At 36.8% G+C, this 18991-nt stretch overlaps 1 long non-coding RNA gene across 1 annotated transcript in view; it reads right to left on the reverse strand.

Moving 5' to 3' along the window:
* Positions 1 to 4136: 4136 nt before the first annotated feature.
* Positions 4137 to 18991, reverse strand: part of LOC135215275 (uncharacterized) — a 71967-nt gene continuing 57112 nt past the window's right edge. Inside the window, exon 3 of the long non-coding RNA XR_010314635.1 lies at positions 4137 to 4273. This is a non-coding gene — a long non-coding RNA (uncharacterized LOC135215275). The remainder of the gene's footprint in view (positions 4274 to 18991) is intronic.

Below are 18991 nucleotides of genomic sequence, written 5' to 3' on the forward strand. Positions count from 1 at the left end.
AAAATGACTATTATTCCTCCTCACTCCAATAAAAGGAAGAAAATTCTATTCGTGGATCATACATAAACAAACCAAAGGCGCAGCGCAGGAAATCCACAGAAGTTTCATATTCTAAAACAAATATCCATAGGATTTACTAGCTGAATAGTGCTTAACATAAGAGAATACCCGCGAACATCGCCAACCAAGTTTTACTTACGAAGTGATGAAACGCCCCAGTAAATTGCATTCTTTTGCTAACTCTAATAAGCATAAATAATTTGAGTCCCTTAAAACATAACGAGAAGTTGCAAAAAGACAGATATGCAATATACTTGAAAACAAGTAAACGTCGTTTAAATTACGTCATATAAATTGGTCAACATTCAGGAAGGCCTGGTGCTTGCCGAGGTGTGGCAAATCAAACAGCATCCATCAGCTTCCTGTCTCCTACAACGCATCAACATCAAGAGACGAAGGTCGAGAAAATAACGTGATCTCGCCAGAGGCAGCAGCCAGACCAACTTCCCGGTAATTTAACGTTAACAAATACGTAATCAAAAGTAAACAGAAACACCTGGCGACTGGTTTAACGATGATTCTAATAAAGATGATATATAGAATTAGGCTATCGGCCCGATTAAGAAGAAAAATATAAAAACGTCGCAACGAAAACGAAAAAAATATCCCTCTTGAAATCGAAATGATGACGAAGCACATTGCGCTTAGTGACTCAGCACATCGGTCTAGACCTGCCAGACAAGTCGATGTAATAATTGCCAGTTAAGAACACACGCCAAACGGCATCGTTAAATTTATTGAGCATCTTTTCATGGCAAATGTCGGTTATTCTCTCAACTTTTAGAAGTCCAGTCGTCTTGAGTTGAAAGATAACTGGATGCGCGATCTACTGAACAGTAGAGGAAATATCGCTCGTCGTAGGAGATCTGGCATTTACGAAAACTTGAAATTGCGAGGCGAAACGGAGGTCGAGATTTAGTGATATGAAGTTGTCGATTTGTGTCTCACATGACGTTTTAAATTGTAAAGGAAATGTACGAAGATACTTCTTGAAGTACAGCTTTATCTATTCGGGACTCATACTGTACGCGGACTTTCATAGCAGAATTACCGGGAGAGAGAGAGAGAGAGCTCTAGATACCTTACCACAGAGTAGCGCTAATGCTGAGTATGAACCTGTATTAAAATTGCCTGCTGTCATTTGTTTTTTTATATGAAAGCAAACGGAATGTTTACGAAAAAAAATGTCGCCGTTGCTTTTCGAGTAGCCTAAAGCCGTGTCAATAAATACAATGAAATTGCGAAGAAAAGCAACTCAAACTTCTTGGGTCATTAATCCCTCGAAAGCTTCCTATAAGAATCAAGGAAAAGAAGAAATTTTAGTGGTATTATTGAGGTCGAACATGTAATGCTTTAAGGCAGTTGCATGATAAATATCTTAATATGTGCCTAAGACAGTAGTTTCCAACCTTTTCTAATTCTCGCCCCCTTCATTGAATGGCACATTCTCTGACCCCGCCCCCCCCCCCCCACCTTCCTTAAATACTGTAATTTACTGGCATAGTCGGCACATGTGGCAAGGTTCACAATATATATATATATATATATATATATATATATATATATATATATATATATATATGTGTGTGTGTGTGTGTGTGTGTGTGTGTGTGTGTAGTTATTAATTAATTAATAGAATTTGAAATAGTTTATATATTTAGACAACTAAATTTCATATTTATATCTGAAATATTTTCTCAGCATTTTGAAATTCTGAATTCCATCATAATTAATAATTTTCAGATAAAATCATCCCCTTCATCAAGCGATGGCGCAACCCCCCAAAAGGGGGACGCGCCCCATATGTTGGAGACCACTGGCCTAAGTTAATAAATAAGATTTCACCGGGTAGTATTTGGCCATGATTCTTCTTCGAATAAGAGAGTCAGGGACCCGGGATACGTAGCATACGCAGTCTGCTATCGACCAACGTTCCAAACGCTGATACTCAGTACGTGATATACACCGGTTCCATACGTGACGTCACGAGATTCGTGCTTCACACTCGCGTATGCTATTGCTGAATAAGATGTAGTTAGTTTAAAAGCTGTCATGCTACCCCGTAGCCATAGTCACATGTTACAGTTCATTTGTGGTATTAATGTCCTAATGAATGATAGGTCATCATTAGTACTTGTATATTTAGCTTACATTTATCTTTACTCGTTTGTACGACACGGACATGTTGGCTTGTGTAAAAGGATATTTGTATATCATGAAAAACAATAGTAATAAGCGATTCCCAGAGTACACTTATAATACGAGACATCAGCTTATAATGCAGATCTTGGAATGTTTGCTTCAATTCAAGAAGGATGACGAGAAAGGAAACACCATGGCAGGCAGCGTGGCATCAAGCATGACGGGATGGATTCATTTGCCATATATGGACATTCTCGCTCACTCAGTCCACATATCGAGGAAGATTGGAAAATCGTATCGGAGCATTTAACTGGTAATGAAACAGGCATGTTTGACTTGGAATTATCAAAATCAGTTAGTTCTCTACAGTTTGGATCCACATCAGTAGTTGTGGCCAAGGTGTAAGAAACAGCCGCCTGCCGACTTGTCACAGGCACCTCACATGAACTTTGCTGCCTGTTCATCCCTCGGTTCAACCTCAACCCGGTCGTTCTCCGAAGACTTTCAGTTCTTGACGAGTGTCCCAGAATGCGATGAGTTCATGAGAAGTCGGTTTACGCGGAGTATAATCAGTAAATTCCTCCTCCTGTGCTTTTATATTGTTAGCAGTTTAACCAACTGTAAGTTGTGAGAGTATTTATAACACCAGTTCCAGATAGCACAGCAGCTGCGTAAATGGGTGGATATGAATTAAAATTTGATAACAAAAATAATAGCAAAGCATAAGAGACAAATGAGCACGAATCAGATATAGCAACACACTTCCTTCACGAACAATAAATATTTCTTTAAAAAGGATTTTTCATCAGGCAATAATGAGACGGGTAGTGCGACCGTCAGGTCCCGAGATTTTTATGGATTCCTCAGAAAGCTCCCTTGAAAAGCATATGGCGACCATGCAAAAATCCTTTTCTGTCTCTCGGATACATAGTGTGAGCGGGGAGAAAACTTTCTAAATAAAGACTAATTAACATAAAAAAAATATTTGTAACTACTAAAAGTGTTTTCTGAAACCAGAAGCGAAAAGTTAAAACCGAATAATGGAAAAAAATAAAGGGACAACATTATGATCTTTGAATTTGCATCATATGCAATATTGATAAATGGAGTTTCATTCTTACGTCACAACTGTAGCGTTGACGCTCTTTAATTAACAGACCTTTATTGTCCAACAAGTGCTGCATTGCAAGTGATCAACTCCCATAATATCTGAACTGCCAAGACCTAGCGACCTATAATTTAAAGCCGCAGTGGAGGAAAAAAAAAAGCTAATGTTATTTGTGGTGCAAAATGGCTGACAAAGAAAACTGCAGCAGGGTTTTCTACAGCAGGTGCAAAGCCAACAACAGTCGTCACAAATTTGAAATTGACAAAAAAAATAAAAAGAATAAAAGTAAATGCATGCGGAAAGAAGCCAAGGTAATTACGTCAAACCTCAAAATAGAAATGGAATTCTCTTGTCGATGGATGGGCAAGGTCGCATCTAACGGGGGAGGAAATAATTGACAGATGAATCACCAGACGAGGATTTAACTTATTAAGTCTGTTTGGGATTTGTTGTAGCAGGATTACTGCTTACTACGATGTCCTTAAGCAGTTAGTTGAAAAGCACTATCTTTTAAAGCAGTTAGTTGAAAAGCACTATCTTTTAAAGTAGTTAGTTGAAAAGCACTATCTTTTAAAGTAGTTAGTTGAAAAGCACTATCTTTTAAAGTAGTTAGTTGAAAAGCACTATCTTTTAAAGTAGTTAGTTGAAAAACATTATCTTTTAAAGTAGTTAGTTGAAAAGCACTATCTTTTAAAATAAGGATTGCAGGGTAAAAATGTAAAAATACTTCCACATCAGTAGAGAAGGTAAAATTCAATTCGCAGGTAAATGATTAATTATAACTTTTACACTTTCTAAACATATCAACCGAATTGAAAATTGCTGACCTGTTACTAATGTTCATCACCTTGATGGTTGCAGCTAACAGTCGCGGCAATGTGCCCTCTCTTCGGGAATTCCTCAGGACATTCAAACTGGTCAAGATGTTTTTAAGATCAGCCGTGTCTCCAGAAACCATCGTAGCTTTGGTCAATATGAAAATTAAATTAACCTTCACAAAATTAGCTGATGCCGATTCTTTCATAAGAACAGTTAAAGTTTACATTGCAAAGTAAATAAGCCATACTGGTGATCTATTCAAATTTTCGATTTTGTACAAGACCTGCGTAACTTTAAAAAATAAAACTAAAGGACATAAAAATAATGAAAAGTCACAGAAACCAAACAAGCTTTTTCTTACGTTTTCTAATTTGTACATTTCATATTCTGACCGAATTACAACCACGTTATAAGGGTGTGTCCGTGCTAAAACAGAACCTGGCATTAACACACGACGGCGTACTGATCTCCAACAGGCTGAAAAAAATCAACGACCAAAAGTGGAGAGTGAACCTGGGCCATATTACTGGATAATCGATTAAGTACTGCTAACAACTACCAACAAATCATTAACTTCAACCGTGCGATAAGTTAGCGACGTGAAATTATTCGACCTTCCTAGTAATATCTGAACTGGCAAGACCTAACGACCTATAACTTAAAAGCCGCAGTGGAGTGAAAAAAAAAAAAGCTGGCTGACAGGAGGATACAAAAAAAATGGCCTAAAACAATTTTAAACTTGCTAATAAAACTGCTCTTAGAGGCCGAGGCAACTTTCATCCTTTAACGGCTGTCTCAAGGATGATCTCCGCTCATATATATATATATATATATATATATATATATATATATATATATATATATATATATATATATATATAATCTACCCGGACGTTGGGAATTCCAAACACAAATGAAAATAACACCAATTTAAAAGAAAAAATATATATAGGACGTGGCCAAACAGTCGATCGCGGCCACTTGTTTAATCAATCTCCGTTCCACCACAATCCTATAAAAACAAATAAAAACAAGCATATATATTATATATATATATAATATATATATATATATATATATATATATATATATATATAACTGATAAAAATGTTCAGTTACCACAGAATTCCATCAAATAAAAGGAGCCCATAAAAACGCCAAAATATAGAGAAAAGTTACAGAAAAGGTGGTATTTATACCAAGAGATCCATCCACAGTTAAGTCAATTTAGGTCACTCCCACTGATAATCCTCCTTTAATCCTTTTAACTGTGGATGAATCTCTTGGTATATATACCACCTTTTCTGTAACTTTTCTCATTCATCTACCAGAACAGAGAGACAGCAGTGTCTGAAATATAGTATTTTCTCTCCATATTTTGGCGTTTTTATGGGCTCCTTTTATTATATATTCATATATGTATATATATATATATATTTATAATATAATATAATATATATATATATATATAGATATATATACACTAATATATATATATCTATATATAGACACGCGTGTGTGTGGTTCTCTACATTAATTAAGAAATAAGATTAATTTTCTCTTTCACAATTATGCCATGCCGTAATATATAAATCATGTTGTCAGTATGTGATTATAACAGCATGTGATAACTGTATTGTCAGTTAATGACTTCAAAAATCTTTTACTGCTTCTGTTATTCGAATAAACTGTGACTTTCTTTCCCCTGACATTTCTCCTACCTAAAAGTGTGATTCGTTTTCTGCTCACGTTTTCCTACCTTTTCTCGTTCCCCAAATTACCTATCATAAAGTTCAAAACCTTTCTATAGGGAAAATGGATCCGGAAATATTTAGATAAATAATAATTATTTATAATTCAGTAACAAACGAACTTTACATTATTAGCATAACACAAAACTCTAAAAAAGGCTGTTCATCAAAGGTATACAACCAAGTAAATCACTTAGGCTCACAGGTTAATTAAGCTGCAACTTAACTTATACTAAGCTATGGCTTGAATATTACCTCTTCAAGGCGTTGCCAGCTCATCTGAGGAACATATCAGGAGTGACCGTAGATTTGTTTAAGGATAAGCTCGACAAATATCTCAGCTGCATCCCAGACCATCCAAGATTGGAAGATGAAAAATATACCGGAAGATGCATTAGCAATTCTCTGGTAGACATTCCTCACACTGAGGGACCTGGGCCAACCCGAACGAGCTGTAAGGTCTGTAAGGTAAGGTACCATGGCAATGCAAACACGGGCGCATCATGGTGTACGCGCGTTCCAGCAGGGCATCTTTGAACTGTGATCTACATAAATAACGATTATGATATTTTCAAGCACAGTGTAATGATTTAGTAGGCAAATGCAATCTTTTGGCTAGCTTATATTTAATAAAAAATTATCCATTAAAAAGAAGGAAAAATAAATATAGAATTCATTCATACATACATACATAATACTCGTCAATCCAGTTATGCATAAATACGTAAATTCTAATCAAAACCAATAGGAACATAATACATACATACACACATACATACATGCAGAAGCAAGAGTTCTTTTATAAAAGAGAGCCCTGCCATAGTATCAATAAACAAAAAACAAAAAAGATGCGTTTCCGTAACAACAAAACTGATTATTGGGCCTTACCATATACAGGGAGATGCAAAATGAATAAATAAAAAAAGAAGAAACGTTTTTTACGGATATGAGAGGTTTTGGGCCTTACCAAATACAGGGTATTGCAGAATAGGTTAAAAGGATAAAAAAAAAAAAAAGCATTTTTGAGGAACCACCAGACACAAAAAGAAAAAAAATTATCTCAGGAGGTGACATTTTAACCTTGAAAAGAAACAGAACGTAAGGCTTAACACTTAATACACTAAATACATAACTTGGCATCTATCAGCCTCTGGAAACCTGTATAATCCTGTATGATACAAATAGAAATCAGTGGTTAGTGACGGGTTTAAAATAGCACTTTTCTCTTGCTCAATTTTTCTCTTCTTCTAAAATAGCCACTAAGAATCTCTTGGTCAGCGCACTGATTCTAGAACCACAGGTGTTTAGGTTATCGTCACCTTGAACAGCCTCGGCCAGTCATCGCCGGAGAGGAAGCCTCGGAATTGCCGCCGTTTTTTTACCCCTAAAGAAGAAAAGGTGTTTCTAATGCCTATTTACATAGGTTGACCATTAAGAGTACTAAAGAGCGTCATAGTTCTCAAGGGTGTCTCCCGTCTCTCACTCTCACAGACACACACAAACATGCAAACACACACACACACACACACACAACACACACACACACACACACATATATATATATATATATATATATATATATATATATATAATATATATATATATATATATATATATTATATATATATATATATATTATAATATATATACATATTATATATTATATATATATATATATATATATATATATATATATATATATATATATATATATATTTACATGAGTCTTATCATATTACCGTGATTCATATACATACATCGAGCTACGAATGTCCTTTAATAACTAATTCGCTCTATCTCGGAATTAATATATTTTCATACATGTTAACCGAAGGGAAATGTTTTAGTCGATAAGAAATCTCCTTCGGTTCACATATATGAAAATATATTAATTCCGAGGTAGAGCGAATTAGATATAAAAGGACATTTATAGCTTGATATATATATATATATATATATATATATGATATATATATATACATATATATATATATATATATATATATATATATATATATCAACACTACCCTTCTATTTATCATGTATTTTATTGTTGCATTCTCTATATAACCGACTTCTTTTGTTTTCATTTACCTTGGATTTTGATGTTGTGTGCCATTCTCATGTTGTTATTCATGTCTCTAAATTAAGTCGTGGTCCGTTTACTGGTTTTCCTAGCAAACTGTGAAGAGGTTTGCTCGTCTTCAAGTAATCTCCCAAGTGATATAAACACCTACATCCTCTGGGTGAAATATCTGCCGGTCAGTAAGCGCACCTAAGGGCGAGATCTGACTTCAGAATTTCCATCCTCTTCCACTCATGAGTCATATTCAAGATCCTATTCCATCTCGTATGAGAATTCCTTTGCTCTCTAGGATCTGCTGTAAGACCTTTCCTGTCTGACCTACGTAGTCATAGCCAGAAATTGGTTTGGATGGTACAACTTCACTCTAAATGTGTTCTCTTCATTGTCTCAATAATTCGATTAAATATGTGATCGCATTAAAAAAATTAGTAAAAATGTGCCGAAGTTTCTTTGGCGCAATCGAGTTTTCTGTAGTGTATAATGCTGTATGAAACACTCAGCCACGTCCTATTAAATGTTCTGCTATGGCCCATGAAACTCTCAGTCATGACCCATGAAATTTTCAGCGACGGCCCAGTGGTGCCCTGTGCTCCTAGGCTGACCAAATTGAAACTGAAATAAAAACTACCAAATTGAAATTTAAAAAAAAGCACCTTTGAGGATCAAGGAGAGCCACTCGACTAGCCGCAGTGTCACGATCTTGTTGTAACATCGTTACGAGCCTCTCGATGTGCTACAACATGAAACTCTCAGCTACGATTCGAATGAGCAGAGTGAAGGTGTGTCAGCTATGCCTCTGGAATTGGAATCGGCGGTGCCAGACGCACGATGAAATACAAACTACTGAAATATAAACTACTGAGGATAGAGGGCTTCAACCTTGTATATTTGATGATTGGAGGGTGGATGATCAACATATCAGTTTGCAGCCCTCTTAGCCTCATTAGGTTTTGTAGATCTAAAGGCGGACTGAAAAAGTGAGGATGGACAGACAAAGCCATCTCATTTTTTTTTTTTTACAGAAAACTAAAAATGCATAAACTCATTTAAAATAAGATTTAACTTTCTAATAAAAAAAACTTACAAAGAGACACGAAAAGCAGGACTAAGAAAAAAATATTAGCATCCTTGGTACAACCGCACTTACAAATGCTTTCTAGTTATCCTACAAATGCAATCAAAATGTTATCAAATTTTTGAAATATGCACAACAATGTTCAAAAAAAGAAAGAATAAAACACTGCAAACACAAGAAATACTTGACCAAGAGAAAAGTGATAGCAGCCTTGACCGTTATCATCGTTTCTGCCAAAACTATATAATAAACTTCGATTTCCGAGATCTTTGAGCTGCATAGTTGTTTACTCCTGCTGATGCTGTCGATTTTTTAGGTAAAGAGAGCCTTATACCAGCACGGACTCCTCCTCCTCCTGGTGCAGCCCATGAGTTATATTGCATTGAACAAAAATGAGATAAAATCTCCATATCATAACTATAAAAACTGAGTTCTCTCTTCATGAGATGAACGAATACGTTTTTAAGGCAAACAATGAAACGCATCTTTTGTTCGAATGAAAAAAGAATCTTCGCGTTCTGCGATATCAAAAAAAAAAAAAAAAAAAAAAAAAAAAGCGAGCGAACGCAGCCAAGTAAAGAAAGAAGGAAGGAAATTGGAAATCCAAACGCGACAACGACCTTGCAAGGACCAGAGCAGCGAATATCACTTCACAACCGCAAACGTGCCAATAGGAGAGAGTAAAACTCTGATCCGTGGCCTTGGGCTCTGTCCAAGTGCTTTGATATTCAGTCGCTATCATGGTTATTATCGTTATTATTATTCGTCTTTTGTACGTTTTCATGGTACAAACCGAAAAAGACTTTTTACTTGCCGACGAAACTTCTACGAAAGCGGAATTTTTATTTGTAAAAAATAAAAAAATAAAATAAAAAAAAACATAACACGAAAAATTAAAGCAATTTGATAAAGTTCAATACTAATATAGTATATACAGAAACTCATTATATTGATTATCACATGACGCTATCAAGCAAGAAAATAATGACAACCATGATAATGAAAGACGAGGAGATAGAGAAGGATCAGTGAGGAAATGTTTTAAATTCCATCTAGTGATAAGCACGTCATCAATTAGGAAAGCTGATTAATTCAATGTACTTTGCTTCTCTCTCTCTCTCTCTCTCTCTCTCTCTCGTCTTGAGATTTCTCTTTCTCTTTGTGGAGGGTAGTTAAATCATTCAAGGCTGTAAAAACTTTTTAAAAAACTCAGCGTATTTTTGCAACACTCGTTCATGCAATTTTTTTCCCTCGAAACTGTTCAATGTACGCCATCCTGACCAAATATGAATCCTGTACAACAGGTTAACTAATAGTTTCAAAACATCTATTAAAAAACCGGCCAACAAAAACAACCAAGGCAAGAACAGACACAAGAAAAGGCAAGTGATTAATGGGTTAGAATAAAAGAACAGATGAAAGAAGCACTAAATGACAATAGGAATATGTGTTTATATATATTATATATATTTTAATATATATATATATATATATATATATTTATATATATATATATACATATACTATATCTACTATATATATATATATTATATATATATATATATATATATTATATATATAATAAGTTGCCGCTAGGTACATCATTACCTTATCCCACGCAGGCACAGTGGAAAAAAAAAAAATTGCTGAAAAAACCAGGATTAACATCGAACGGAAAGGTAAAATCGCCTATCATAAGGATGAAGACTGCAGAGCAGGGGGAAGGCATAACAGAAAGAGGGAAGAAGTCCCATCCGGTAGACAGGCGTCAGTCAGAAAGATGCTCATACAAGTGACCCATACCAGGATTAGTAGACCCATAATATGCTTGTCTTAACGTAGGATTGCTTCCTTGTTTGGTGTTTTAACGTTGCATGGAACCAGCGGTTATTCAGCAACGGGACCGACGGCTTTACGTGACCTCCGAACCACGTCGAGAGTGGACTTCTATCACCAGAAATATACATCTCTGACCCATCAATGGAATGGTCGAGAATCGAAATCGCGGCCAACGAGGTGGCAGGTAAAGACCATACCAACCACGCCACTGAGGCGCTGTGCTCACCTAGGAAAAGATGGCGTTCTGGCGTTTCAGGTCTTAGCAAGTATTTCCTGTAACTTGATTGCTGTCTTTGTGCTTTATTTAGCCTCGTTGGTCATTTTGCCTCGAGGTACGAAAAGGCTTTATGACCAAAGTTCTTGATAGGCGGAAAAGAAGACACGAACCAAAGTGCTGAAAAGCTTGTGTGTGTGTGTGCGTGTGTGTATCCGCATAAGGATGGGTGATTGTGGATGAATGCTTTACAGAATAATATAGCCATTAAATAACAAAATTCAAGGGAGCAGCAGCAGCAACAAAAAAACAATCGCAATTAGGACGATAAAGATAGTAATATAAGTTGGATAGCAATAGAATTCCTACAGTAGATTCACATCAACCGTGCATGTGATGTCTAGCCCAGTCCCTTACGACGCTCCTGATTGGTTGTTGATAAGCTAATCACAGGGCTGGAAACTCTTAATCTCTCTCCAGAGTACACATAGGCAGGATGTATGTTCCACCTCTCCTGAAGGATACTGGCGAAAGATGTATCCCTCAGGAGAGGTGGAACATACATCCTGCCTATGTGAACTCTCGAGAGAGACAGAATTTCCAGCCCTGTGATTGGCTAAGAATACCATTACATTCATAAACAGAATTATGAAAGCGATTCTAGAAACGCTTGAATAATTACTGATAGAAATTACATTATTCACCAAATGAAAACCTCTTAACCCAGGTGCAGTAAATATCACCTCAGCATTTATTAACAAAAATCTAAAAAAAATTTATATATATATATATATATATATATATATATATATATATATATATATATATATATATATAAAATAAATGAAAATCCTTCAGCGGTGTTTGTTGCTCAGGACAACAAAAATTCTTCCTCAGATCCTTGCTCTTGTGTGTGTGTGTGTGTGTGTATGTGGGTGTATGGGGATGGAGGGTTAGCTGATGTGATTATAGAACTTTGGTTCCCACATCATGGTCTAATTTCGAAATTCTATTATTATAGCGAAGATATTCATGGTCGAAATTAAAAATAAGGAAAAAGAGAAGAATAAGAATAGTACGAAGAATAGCAAACAACTTCCACGCTCCTGAGTTTCCAATTAAAAGTTCATTCTAATTAGTGATGTTGCGGTCAACCCAAATACTGATACTCCAGGGACTGAAAACTCCCAGATTCGGAACAGGAACTGCTCGTGGACCTTCCCGGCCAAGTCCGGCATTTGAAGGGACACATAACTCTGCGGAAAATTTGCCAAACGGTCGAGCGTTACTCAGCCTTCTGTGACATTCCAGGGCTGTTTTTATAAGACAAATCTTTGCCGGATGATAATGGAGCATCAGCACCCAAATAGACTGGAGGGGCTTCACCCGAATGGGCCGTCAAGGTTGGTCTTCTCAGTTGCCGGTTTGTCTTTACCAGCGCCAGATGTTGCTGGGTTGGATATCACGAAGATACTACCATCAGGAACTTATGGCATCATTTCGATTCATGAGCATATTTGATCTTTTCACGAATCAAATAAAACAGCGACGATTGGGTCCTTTAATCGTAAATATGAGCTGTTCGAAACAACCGATATTATTATCATCATTATTATTCAGAACATAAACCCTATTCATATGGAACAAGACCACAGGGGGCCACTGACTTGAAATTCAAGCTTCCAAAGAATATGGCGATCATCCAAAAGAAATAACAGAAGGGACTCGGAAATACGGGGAGATATGATCAACCTCAGGCCACTTCCCTTGACAGAGGTTGGCTCCTAAGAAAATAAAAGGCAACGATCACTGCTACAATCAAAACTCAACTGCGGAATTGTGGATGAATATCGGACGAAGAAAGCTTCCACGACACAAGCAACTTCATTGACTGCACAGAAGGCAAAAAGTTTTATATGTTATATATGAATTTCCTCCCAAGATTCGGTGGCTCTCGGTGTTAGAGAGAGAGAGAGAGAGAGAGAGAGAGAGAGAGAGAGAGAGAGAGAGAGAGAGAAAATGTTCTGTTAAAACCCATTGCAACTTGTTGACGTAAATAGCGAAATATGTACCAGGTAGACGTTTGTAGTTTCGGTAACCAGTGTAAAAAAAAAAAAAATAATAAGGGTCTTAGGCCGGGCAGTTCTATCTAAAAAAAAAAAAAAAAAAAAAAAAAAAAAACGCTGAGAACTGGAAGGCTAACACCGAGAGGCACCAAATCTTATGAGAAAAAAAGTGCCATGTACCATATGAAACTTTATATATATATATATATATATATATAGATATATATATATATATATATATATATATATATATACGGTATATATATTATGTATCTTACAGTCGAGCTCCTGATTATGATGAAGGTGAACTTTATAGGTTGTAAATCTTCGGGCTTCGGCTAAGAGAAAATGAGGTTACCTTCGTGTTACATTTACTACCTCAGGTGTGTGTGTGTGTGTGTGTGTGTGTGTGTGTGTGTGTGTGTGTGAAAGACGCAACGGTATAAAATTACCTTTTCACTTCAGTTCTCTTTAGGTCGTACAGGAGAGACCCAAAACCCGACAGAGGGTTTTCTCAAGTATTTTTTTCCACATTGATCACGGCCCAACATTAGACCTTGATCTGAAAAAGGAAAAAAAAAAAACTTGTAATGTCCATGATGAAAGCTTAGAATTTGTTTTGATATTGGTTTTATCATCGTATTATCAGAATTTTTACTATTAACATTTTTTTAAAATTTTACTACGAAAGGAAGAATATCGAAAATCGTAGACTTGGTAAGTGGAACAGTCGCATTTATTCTTTTAACTTTTTTGTTTGCTTGTTTATAAGGTGTTTTTACGTTGCATGGAACCAGTGGTTATTCAGCAACGGTACCAACGGCTATACGTGACTTCCGGACCACGTCGACAGTGAACTTCTATCGCCAGAAATACACATCTCTCACTCCTCAATGGAATGGCCGAGAATCGAACTCGCGATCACCGAGGTGGGAAGCCAACACCATATCAACCACGCCACTGAGGCGCTTTTTTATTTAACTTGTTTATGTCCCTTCGTCTTCAATCCCGAAGTGGTGTGGGAACTGGAAAGGAATCCGTGGAAGGAAAAGGCGCTCATTTCACTCTGCATCAATATATGAATGGTGGCTTTCTTCACTGCAGCCAACGAAAGCCACCTGGCTGTCTTGGAGCCGAAACTTTTCTTGCGGAGGTTAGAGCTTCTTTGCTGGACCCCTCTCTTGGTCTTAGTAAAACCCGACGAGAGAGAGAGAGAGAGAGAGAGAGAGAGAGAGAGAGAGAGAGAGAGAGAGAGAGAGAGGCTTTTGATAAAAAACTGTGCTTGAAGAACTGAGAGAGAAGAATGGATGAGAGAGGAGGACGAGAGGATGAGAATAGAGAGAGGACGAGAGAGACTTTTGATAAAAAACAGTGCTTGAAGAATATGAGAGAGAGAGCGTGAGCAGGGCTTTAAGGAAGAGAAATGCGAAAAGAATTTATACCGTCTCAATAATGAACAGAGAGAGAGAGAGATGAGTGCAGGCTTTAGGGAAGAGAAATGTGAAAAGAATTTATATAAAAAGTCTCAATAATGAAACAGAGAGAGAGAGAGAGAGAGAGAGAGAGAGAGAGAGAGAGAGAGAGAGGGAGGGAGGGGCAGGGCTTTAGGGAAGAGAAATGTGAAAAGAATTTATATAAAAAAGTCTCAATAATCAAAGAGAGAGAGAGAGAGAGAGAGAGAGCGTCGCGGTTCTTAGGACTAAAAATTATGTAAAAGGAAGCAGCCTCGACTTACCGATTCCTTGGACGGGTAGTTGTAGTAGTAGTATTAAGGCCACGCGAAGAAGAAGGAAGAAGAAGAAGAAGAAGAAGAAGAAGCACAAGAAGAATGAGAAGAAGAAGAAGAATGGCTTAAACGTGAACTTTGAGTCGAGGCCTTTTATGTATCTCATCTCCTGTCCACCCAAGAAGACATTTTTGGATGAACTATTATGAATAAAAAACCTTAAGTCTATCTTCGTCTTCTGTTTGGAACTCTATACTACTACTATATATGATTTCAAATCCCTTTTAATTCATTGATCTGATAATCGTGCTTTCAGTGACCTCAACGACAAACCAGATGGAATTTATTTATAAACAAATGAGAGAGAGAGAGAGAGAGAGAGAGAGAGAGAGAGAGAGAGAGAGAGAGAGAGAGAATTGTGATTCACTGGTGGCCAACCACCGCTGTAGAGGCACATTTGAATATTAATCTACTTAGCCTATTGAGACGTAAGGTCTAGCATTTTTCATTCTTAATTACTGAAGATTTTTATTTGTTTATCAAATACTACTACTTATCTGCCTTTACTTGGTTGTTTATAAACTGCTACTTCTTTATTTCTATAATGATGTATTTGCTATTTGTTTACTGTCTTTTCCCGACTATTGATTAATTCACTAATCTATTCCTAAGAATAGATTAGTTAGAATTTTCCTAACTTGCAAGTTAGAATTTTCCTAACTTGCCAAACCAACATCACCACAAAATTGCCATCTTGTACGACAATTTACCTTAAACAGAAAAACAAGATAAACCAACAACCGGATGGAAGTGGTTTGTTTTTTATAAGTTTATTTTTGTCAAATTCAGCGCAAATTCTAGTAACTATGAAAAATTAGTAAAAATAATAATAATAATAATAATGTAGAAACACATCCAGTTATGTATGTGTACATATATTTTTTAAAGATAAAACTCCATTTTAAGACTCAGGTTACTGTTTAATTATTATTATTATTATTATTATTATTATTATTATTATTATTATTATTATTATTATTATTATTATTATTATTATTATTATTATTATTATTATTATTATTATTTAAAAATAAATATTCGTCTAATTGTCAACGATGAAGGGTAAACTGGGAATATCCTGGTTCGTCTTCAGTAGAACAGAAATTTTAAATCTCTACAGAAAATCCATGAGAATTCGGCCTTAGTCAAATGAGGTACTGTAGACTTTTTTAAAATATGGTGTCAAATGAGATACTGTTTACTTTTTAAAATATGTTTTAAGTTATTCAAGATTCGTTTCTGATCAGTCACCGATGTCTCTTTCAAGGTCAGCGCCGATGAGGACACTGATGAAAGGAACACACCACGTCACTTCCGGCTAAAAGAAATCGAATTTGCGTAGCGTCACCCTGGGAGAGATGCCCACAAAGGCTTCGAGTTGACATCTGACTGGAAGCTGACAGCAATGTGAAATGTAAAGTTTTAAAAATTTTTTAAAGATATTTTGCCCTTGTCATTTTTCATTACCTTGCGACATGGAAATAGGCCTATGTCAAACAACGATCAGGAAGGACCGAGGGACACCTTCGTCACAAATTATGTGAAGATCCGATGAAAAAGAACATATTTGTTTCCCGCCAAAAGGTGACCTACCAAATTGACTGATGCACTAACGCGTGATTATGACAGTCGTCGAGCGAGAGTAAGAAATGTGTAACAGACCGTATTCCTGCCCAACTCATCGAATAGAAGTCTGCTTTAGACAGAGACACTGATCTTACTTCACCTGCTTAGACGGGCCATGGAAAAGTGAGTTGCAACCCAGAGCTAGTCACATTAAGAGCAGGTAAGCCCTATCCACTCGGTTTTTTTCTAGATCTTTCTCTCTTATCCCCAGCAGCGGAGTGATAATTGTATCTGTCCCACGCACGCTGAATCTATCCTGAGGGTGACAAGCGCTTAAGGACATCACGTCAAAGAGATGTCAGAGGAATGACAGCGATTCAAGATCGCAAAAGCAGTAAAATCTCCGGGAAAACGGATTGACCGACTTCAGTGACATCAGCAGAGCGTTAAGTGTGACAGTTGGCAAATAAACCAATGTCAGAAAAGGGCGCGATTATCAGGAGTCGAATCAAGGACTTCTTCACATCACATCGGGCTGCTTGTAGGCTTAACTCTGAGAGACACGTGCAGCCAAAAAAGTGAGTTTTCCGCGTTGGCTTGCGCCACGGACGCGTGTACGTGTGTGTGGCGAGGAGAGAGAGAGAGAGAGAGAGAGAGAGAGTTGATTATAGAATCGGATATAGAATTTAGGCCAAAGGCCAAGCACTGGGACCTGTGAGGTCATTCAGCACTGAAACGGAAATGGACAGTAAAAAGTCTGAAAGGTGTAACCGGAGGAAACCCTCGCAGCTACATAACGAATAAATTGTCCAGAAAGTAAGATGAAAGAGAGAGAACACGAAAGGAGGTACAGTAAAAGGAACGAAAGGGGTTGCAGCCAAGGGGCGAAGGCACGCTGCAAAGGAGCTTAAGTAATGCCTACAGTGCACCGTATGAAGTGCACTGACGTCACTACCCCTTATGGGGAAAGAGGGAGCCTTACATAATGAAATAATTTATTTCTCTCTGCTGAATCTGCAGCTACTGAAGCATACTAGTGTTTCCAATTGATTTCGGTGAAATCCTAATTATCGTAAAAAATTAGGTAATTCCCCCACTCAAATAGGTCACTGGTTTTAATCTCACATGTCTTTGCCTGCTTTTATAATCACTAACAAATTCGCTGGATCCTATATGCTAGAGACACCATGTACGCTAGCTCGTATGTAGTTAGATTTAGCAACAATATCCCAGTATTCTATTTCATATAAAAATGGTCTTGTCACATTTTTTTTCTTAAAATGTCGCATATATTCGAATAATGTTAAGTCGTTACCTTCTCCTATTCGGTTTGTTTCTTTTTTTTTATGTTCAATTGTTTTCTAAAGTACCATAAAAATAATGTAAGTACAAAAACTCAAACGTAATTGTTTATGGCCTATTATGATACTCAAAAAATAAAATTATCTGTAAAGATGTTATCAATAAGTACCTCTTAAAATTTCTAGAAGTCGCTTCCGCATAAAAATGATTATTCATTCATGGTCCATTAATCTGAATAAATTGACATAAATCTCTACCAAACTTTTCCTCAAAAATACAGAGGCTCACTGGACGAGGAGATGCGCATGTCCATTTCGTGCAGATATTCCCCGACAGAGGGCTCCCGTGTCCGCGTCACAACCGATTTGGAAAGATAAGGCGCGTTTCATGATCCAGTTAGAATAAAAATGAACCAATATGTGATCGCTTCCAAGTTCGACTTCCGTTATTTGGGGGGATGGTTGTAATCCGGCCCCAAGACGAGAAAGCCTTGGAGTTAGTGATTCAGTGTTATTAGTTAAACTTGATGATGTGAATAAGAAATAAGCGGTCGAGACAGGTCACTTAAAAAGTCATCAACTGAAGGTCTAAGTCACTCGCGGATCCAGAAAGATTTCAAGGGAATGGTGGGGGTGGGCGGCCATCAATTATCATACATATACATACATATGATATATATATATATATATATATATATATATATATACATATGTATATACATTTCTCTATATATTTTTATTAGATTTATTACTTTTTCATTTTTATATTTCTCATTTATTTTGTTATCTAAATCTCCAGTATCATTATTTTGTCATTATTTTTCACGGGGGGTGGGCACGTGCCCAAGTGCCCCCACGCCCCAGATCCGCAGAAGACCTTTCGATGCTGAAGTGTTTTTATGATTAATAGCAGGAAACCTAACGCTAATCACAGCGCCACTAAAGGATAAGACGATGAAAGCAAACTAATCTAATAAGAATGAGTAAAGCCAAAAACTAGATTCAAGAAGTTACAATACTCCAACTGACGTCTTAATCACTTCTCCACGCCAAAATGTCAGACATGACAGATGAGCGGTTTCTGGGAAAGCCAGTGAGAAAATCAAAAAGGATGCGAAGTCGTCAGCGATCGGGGAATTCTAAAGGGAACGGCCCACCCATGGTATGGTGAGATGTTG

The sequence above is a fragment of the Macrobrachium nipponense genome, chromosome 5, assembly GCF_015104395.2.
Source record: "Macrobrachium nipponense isolate FS-2020 chromosome 5, ASM1510439v2, whole genome shotgun sequence".
Taxonomy (NCBI): Eukaryota; Metazoa; Arthropoda; class Malacostraca; order Decapoda; family Palaemonidae; genus Macrobrachium; species Macrobrachium nipponense.